Consider the following 8,140-nt stretch of genomic DNA (forward strand, 5'->3'; position numbering starts at 1 on the left):
ATAGACTATTAATAATAGGGAAATTATAGGGAAAATAATCTAATGTGAATTGAACTCAACTTTGATTTGTAGATAGGTGACTGTGTGTTTTAAAGGGAAGATGAGGGAATAAGCGGTGGGGTTAAGTGAGGGCCTTGTAGAATCTGGAAAGCAAGAAAAAATTACAAAGAGCTGGAAGAGGGGTCTAGCCCAAGCAAAATCCTCAGGGTTTGCCAAGTGGCACTTATCAAAGTAGGCTCCTCCCCTCTCTCGGAGACTGGGAGATGGGACCCTATCTCCAGGTGCTGGCTGGAACAAGCTAGCCAGCAACAGTAAATTCTTTTGGAAGCTTTGAGTCTTCTCATATGGGCACTTTAAGAGGCCTAGGGTCATTCTAGGGATACAGCCTTGAGCTGTTAGAAACTAAGTAAGTTTTTGTTCAAGTTTGTATGGGCCAGGGTTAAGAAGATCACTCAGAAGAACCTAGCTAGAGTTTGGCCAAGGAGAGAAACTTTGTCACCAAGCCAATAATGGTCAAATCCAAAGCATCAGCAAATCAAGAAGGCTATACCTTAAAAATTCAAAATTATCTGACCACTTCTCACCATCTCAACTGCTGCTCTATGGTAAGTCACCATTATTTCTAAATTACCAACAGATTGCTGATAGATCTTCTTGCTTCTCTACTAATCCACTTCAGTCTATTGTCAGCATAGCTGAAAGAGTGATGCTTTAAAACATAAATTACATCATGTCAGGCTAAGGCTCCAGTCCCTTAAGTGGCCATTATCTTACCCAGAGGATGAAAGAATGTGCTTGCAAAGGTATGTAAAGTCCTGATGTGATCTTCACCAATGTTCCTGCTCTGTAACCATTCTATAACTCACCTCTGGTTCAATCCACACCAGACTCACTGAGCTCCTTACTTTGCTTTAAACAGGTAATCAGATTTCTGGATCATAGCTCTAGTTCTGCTTGGAATATACTTCCTACAGAGAATTTCATGTCTAACTTGCTCACGTCCTTTAATCCTTTGCACAAACATCCTTTGCTTTGCAAGGCTACTTTGGGCACCCGATTCTATACTGCCACCTACTTAGTCACCTCCCTGCCCCACCTCTCTTTTCATGTTCCTTTTGTTCCACAGCATTTATCATCTTCTAACTTATCTAGTCAAGGCTATGGTTTTTCCAGTGGTCATGTATGGATGTGAGAGCTGGACTGTGAAGAAAGCTGAGCACCGAAGAACTGATGCTTTTGAACTGTGGTGTTGGAGAAGACTCTTGAAAGTTCCTTGGACTGCAAGGAGATCCAACCAGTCCATCCTAAAGGAGATCAGTCCTGGGTGTTCATTGGAAGGACTGATGCTGAAGCTGAAACTCCAGTACTTTGGCCACCTCATGCGAAGAGTTGACTCATTGGAAAAGACCCTGATGCTGGGAGGGATTGGGGGCAGGAGGAGAAGGGGATGACAGAGGATGAGATGGCTGGATGGCATCACTGACTCGATGGACATGAGTTTGGGTGAACTCCGGGAGTTGGTGATTGACAGGGAAGCCTGGCGTGCTGCGATTCATGGGGTAGCAAAGAGTTGGACATGACTGAGCGACTGAACATACTATATATTAATTTACTTATTCATTGTCTTTAGTTATTATTTGTTATTCTTCCTACTAGAATATAAGCTCCACAAGGGCAAAGACATCCTCCCCACTTCCACTGATGTATATTTTTTCCTTCTAAACTAGTACTACAATATAGATGTTAAATAAGCATTTATTGGCTAAAATTAATTAGGCTATGTATGTGAAATTTCTTAGTGCTATAAAATAAGCTCCATTCATGCTGTTTTTTATTAGCTGGTATATCTTAGTATTTGGCGTATAAATGATTCCTGAGAGGGGCAGATTCTGGCTCTGAAGTTTGCTGAGGAGCAATAAGTATTTACTGTCCCTGTTTTCCTATGTTTTCTATCTGTGAAGAGGAGGAGAAAGAAAAGATTCATTTAGAAGGAAAGAGAAAGTGAGAGGGGCATAGACAGGAAAGGGAACCATCGTTATTTCTCTGTTTATATTGTATTAGTAAAGGTACTGGTTAATTGAATATCTAAACTCACCCTGAGGCCAAAGACCACCAAGATTTGGAAGAAATACTATAAGCAGACACAGTCATGAAAACTTTACACTTGTCAGAAAGCATGTATTTCCTGTGTAAGGGAACAAATTTTTAGCTCATCTTAGTCAAAACCATGAATTTTCTTGTTTATTTCTCTAGTTATTGGTGTGCCATTTTTTTCTGCTCTTTAAGACCTCTTCACTTATGGTGTAAATAATTTTTGTTTTATTTTAAAATACTATGTGGGTAGAGAGAGAGTAAATGGGCGCTCTCCTCTAAAGCAAGGAGACCAGTGAATCTGGTGTGGATTGAGCCAAAGGTGAGTCATAGAGTGGTTACAGAGCAGCGGCACTGGGGAAGATCACATCAGGACTTTACAGACCATAGCAAGCATATTCTTTCATCCTCTGGGTGAGATAAGGGCCACTTATGGGATTGGACCCTTAGCTGGACATGATGTAACTTATTTTTTTAAAGCGTTGCTCTTTCAGCTGTGATATCAATAGACTGAAGTGGGTTAGTGGAGAAGCAAGAAGATCTATCAGCGAAATGCAAAATTTTGTATTTTAAAATACAAAGCAAAAAAATGTATTGTTTAAGAGACCACATTCTGCAGCTAAACTTCCTGGGTTCTAACCTCAGTTTTGCTATGTTACCACTGCAATTATAGATAAGTGATATACAACCCTCCACCTTACTTTTTACATTTATAAAATAATAATTGTCTATACCTGATGGAGTTCTTTAGAGGAATAACACTTCACAAAACATTGCCTGTTACGTAGTATTTATTATTGTTGTTGTTTAGTCACTAAGTCGTGTCTGGCTGTTTGTGACCCTATGGACTGTAGCCCGCCAGGCTTCTCTGTCCATGGCAAGAAAACTGGAGTGGGTAGCCATCCCCTCCCCCAGGGGATCTTTCGGATCCAACCATTGTCTCCTGCATTGGCAGGGATATTCTTTGCTACTGAGCCACCAGAAAAGTCCATTTACTCTATAAGCTATTTTTAATGAAATAACGGAGTAATTTATGAAAAAACATGTACAATTTAAGATGGTTTTTACACATTTTATTTTCATAAAATGATACTGTTCATACCATACTCACTGAATCATGGAGCAAATTGTCATTACTGTTACTATTGAGCTGCACTATGAAGGCCTGCAAGCCTGTGCTTAACCAGCCTTAAGTCCAAAGAAATGTCTTTGATGTGTGCAGCAGAGACATCAAAGGTTTAAGGGATGGGAGAGCTTGCACGTCTGACACAACATCCTTGGGAAATACCCTACCATCCGTGGAGGACTGCGGGCTGGAAACCGGGCAGTCTTTGCTCCAGGGGCCGGGAGTTACCAATTATAGGGGGAACTGACATCAAGTTGACTCACTGGTTACCAGGGGAACAAGTAGAAGGCATGTCCCTTGCTGCCCCTTTTGATAAGCTATCATGGTGGCTAAAGTAACAGTTATTAGCCAGGGCCTGGGGCAAGTATGTGGGAAGGTCAGCCAGGTGAGCAGGGTGGAGGTGAAGCAGGCACTCACTGGTCAAGCAGGGGATATACAGAGAGGAAGAGAAGAGCCATCTTGGGTTGCTGTATCATACAATTACTTTAAAAAAATACTCCTATTGATTCATTTGAAATTTCAGTCCCTACACTGGAAAATTTATTATATGAAATAATGGGTTTAGAGAGAGATACAGTAGACTATAGTGTTGAAAATCTTCTCTGCATCTCAAATGATAGTGTAAGGGTGGTAAAATAATTTTCCATTTACCCTTCTGAGTTCTTGGCAGAGATTCCCATAATAAAAAACAGATGAGCAAGTGAAAAAAAGCCCAGAGGTTTACTAACATGTATACTCATGTGTATGTCGGAGGAGGCAATGGCACCCCACTCCAGTACTCTTGCCTGGAAAATCCCATGGATGGAGGAGCCTGGTAGGCTGCAGTCCATGGGGTCGCTAAGAGTCGGACACGACTGAGCGACTTCACTTTCACTTTTCACTTTCATGCATGTGTATGTTGTTGTTATATGTGTGTGTGTGCTTAGTGTTTTCCAACTCGCTGCTGAGAGTCATTTTCAACTCTCAGACCCCACAGACTGTAGCCCACCAGGCTCTTCTGTCCATGGGATTTTCCAGGCAAGAATACTGAAGTGGGTTCCCATTTCCTTCTCCAGGGAATCTTCTTGACCTAGGGATCAAACCTGCATCTCCTGCAGGTCTCCTACACTGCAGGCAGATTCTTTACTGCTGAGCCACCGGGGAAGATGACATGGGAGATAATCAGAGAAAAATGAATAATTCTCAGAGGTGGCTTAGAACTTTGGCTTAAATGCCATCTTCAGCTAAAGAGAAAAGGAAGGTATGAGTAAACTACTTGTGGGGTAGTTACCAGGAAAAGAAGGATAAACAAGCATAAGATTTGTTATATAGATTTAAGTCCCTGCCTTCGTTATGGTAAGGGTCCACACTTGTCTCAGAATACTCATCTCTGTCCTTCCTGGTAGAGAGTGGAGTGTCACTTTAGTCCCGCATTTACACAAATGGAGAATAGAGAATTTTTCTTGTATCGGCTTCTTCTCAATTGCCTTCAGAATAATCCTTGTGCCAAGTGGCATATTTTGGGGTGGGATATTCTGCTACCCTTCAGTAGGAGTTTCCCTGGGTAGTTCTTTCTCTAAGAAAGAAACACACTACCTAGAACTTCAAAGGGTCTGATATTTTATCCTATTTACCAGCTAACAAGTAGCTTGCCACAAATTCACAGAAGTTGACAGAAGAACAGAAGAGGTTTCTCTGTCAGAGACAAAGGACTCTGTTACTCATAGCACAATAGGCTGTGGATTCCTCAGCCTGGAGGAATTCTCATGAATTCCTTTTGCTCCCAAGTTCCACTGAGTAAAATGAAGCTGCTAGATGGGTAATATAGAAGCAATGGGTTTGAATCACCATGGAGAAACTCTAAGTTTAGGAAAATCCTGCTACCATATACAAGCAAACTTTTCCCTGGAAGGAGAGTTTCTTTGCTATCCTGCAGCCAACCTTCTCTCTGCCCTCAAAGAAAACAGTATTTCTATCTTGAAATTATGGGTTTCCTAGCTTTTGAACTGTGATGTTGGAGAAGACTCTTGAGAGTCCCTTGGACTGCAAGGAGATCCAACCAGTCCATTCTGAAGGAGATCAGCTCTGGGATTTCTTTGGAAGGAATGATGCTAAAGCTGAAACTCCAGTATCTCATGCGAAGAGTTGACTCATTGGAAAAGACTGTGATGCTGGGAGGGATTGGGGGCAGGAGGAGAAGGGGACGACAGAGGATGAGGTGGCTTGATGGCATCACTGACTCGATGGATGCGAGTCTGAGTGAACTCTGGGAGTTGGTGATGGACAGGGAGGCCTGTCGTGCTTCGATTCATGGGGTTGCAAAGAGTTGGACACGACTGAGCGACTTAACTGACCTGAACTGAGGTGGCAATAGTGGTAAAGAGTTCGCTTGCCAATGCAGGAGACATAAGAAATGTGGCTCGGGAAGATTCCCTGGAGAAGGGCATGGCAACCCACTCCAGTATTCTTGCCTGGAGAATCCCATGGACAGAGGAGCCTGGAGGGCTGTAGTCAGATATGACTGAAGCAACTTAGCACATCTTGAAATTATATACGTAGAAATGCAAGGGGCCCATGGAGTGTTGACACAATTGCAATGCATTGGTAAGGCTAGTACAATGAAAAGAAGATGCACAAAAATTCTGACTAGAGATTTAGACTAAAATTGTAAATGTAAAACACTTGGTCCTTTCTGAGCATTTCCTCGAATATGTAGTTAATCAATTAGAATAAAACTTTGCAATGATTTTGATAGGGACAGAATGGACAAAGTAAGTGTTTCAATAGTGAATCACACTAGGGGATTGTAAGTAGAAAAATACGGGAGACTGCTGTAAATTAAGAGGGTTGTTTAACCACAAAACCAAGCAGGCTTGCTTAACAACAAAACCATGAAACAGGATGGGATGGGACACGCCCCCAAACAATAAAACAATGGTGGTATGATATGCACATCCTGCCCTGTGAGCTCAGTAAATTTATGATCCCTAGGACACGCTCTCTGCATACATAAAAAACAATTTGTGGACCTAGGTTGATCACACAGGGACAAGAAAATGACCCTGTTCAACCTGGAAGAGGAACTAATGATGGAAGCATGACATCTACTCAAGAAAGACAAAGAAGGTCTTTTCCCCCTCCCCACTCTTCCTTTGATTATGAAACTGTAGCCCATGAAATTCTTGGGGCACGACATTTCTCACCCACCCTCCTGTAAGTCTCACAGGTGTCCTATTCTAATAAATCACTTCTTATTTACCTCTTTACTATGGCTGAATTCTTCTCTGCACCGAGCCATAAACGACTATGATACCAGAGCTCTTTGGAGCCCCCTTGAAATGATATCAATTGGTTTCAATTTATTTTGCTTTGTAATGTTTTATCACTTGATGCTTTAATGAGTCAAATGTTCTTTCCTCCTATCAAAAGGTTTTTACCATCTCCCTTTATCTATTTATGCTAATTGAGAAATGGCAACCCACTCCAGTGTTCTTGCCTGGAGAATCCCAGGGACGGCAGAGCTGGTGGGCTGCCATCTATGCGGTCGCACAGAGTCGGACACGACTAAAGCGACTTAGCAGCAGCAGCTTAGAGGAGCGAAGAATTTGCCCAGGGTTATATGGTCAGCAGTGGAGAAGGCAATGGCAACCCACTCCAGGACTCTTGCCTGGAAAATCCCATGGACGGAGGAGCCTGGTGGGCTGCAGTCCATGGGGTCGCTAAGAGCCCGACACGACTGAAGCGACCATCCCATACCAACCTCATTGGACAAAGTATTTCTTATTGCGTTAGCGGAACCAAGGCACACTTTCTCAAGGGTGCTTTGTACCTTAGCAATCTTCCTTTCTGTCTCTTTCTGAGAAAATTAGGTTTTACAATGTTGAACAAGTTCCTCCTCTGTAGGATAGCTGAACAAGTTCCTCCTCTGTAGTTACTCAGCTTTGCAAGGTTAATTTCCCCTGCCAATAGGTAACACTTTCTTCCACATCTTTATTTATTTATTTTTTACGTCCTTATTTTTAAGAAACATTTTAGCAGTTGTCTTATTCTTCAGAGGTAACTCAAAATAATATCATCACGGTCTTTTTGTTTGCTTCTAAACTGAATTTACAGCTGTCCTTCCTATGTCCTTTCCTTTTTTTCAGGCTGGAGCTGAAAATTCACTTGAGCTCCAGAGAAAAGCAGAACTGTTCAATGACTATTACTTAATAAATCAAAGTAATTCAGCATTTAACTTTTCACTGAGTGATTAAAAAACAAGCTGCTCCTTTCAACGGATATTATTAGGAGGCACAACTCAAGAGTTAAGAGTTTGCCCAAATGTTGAGTCATCTATTGGGTTACTAGATAATATATAGAATCCCTTGTATATTATCAGTGAATAAACAGCAAATCATTTTTTAGTACAAGTGTATGTCTCATTCAAGGTTTGGGACATACTCATATTTTTTTTTTAATTCATTGTTCATTTGAAAATAAAATTGAACATCCTGTATTTTTTATTTGCTAGATCTGGCAACTCTTGTCACCATTTATCTACCAAACAAGCTATAATAACCTTTCTGTAAAATTTAGTGTCAAGAGCGTTTTAGCTTAGACGCACTACTTTTGGAGTAGAAGTCATTCATAATTTTGGTGCTACGGAAAGAGATGTAAGTAACCCTGCAAGTTTTGAAATTCATATATTTCGTAGTCCATCTTTAAAAAAGTGGACGAATAGATAAAAAGAAGTCATGGGCTCTGGGATTTCTCAGGTGAAAAGAAACCGGCCTAGAGAGCCTTTCCAAAAAGCGTGGAAATTAACTGCAGCAAAGGTTTCTTCGCAGCTTGGGAAGGCTAGAGCGCGAGACCTCTAAGCTAGTCAATAGGGGCGGAGTAGGAAAAGGCTGGGCTCGTGAAGCCAATCAGAGACGAGATGGGTGGGACTAGACATAGAGAAGGGGC

This window comes from Oryx dammah, unplaced genomic scaffold (assembly GCF_014754425.2).
Source record: "Oryx dammah isolate SB20612 unplaced genomic scaffold, SCBI_Odam_1.1 HiC_scaffold_27, whole genome shotgun sequence".
NCBI lineage: Eukaryota > Metazoa > Chordata > Mammalia > Artiodactyla > Bovidae > Oryx > Oryx dammah.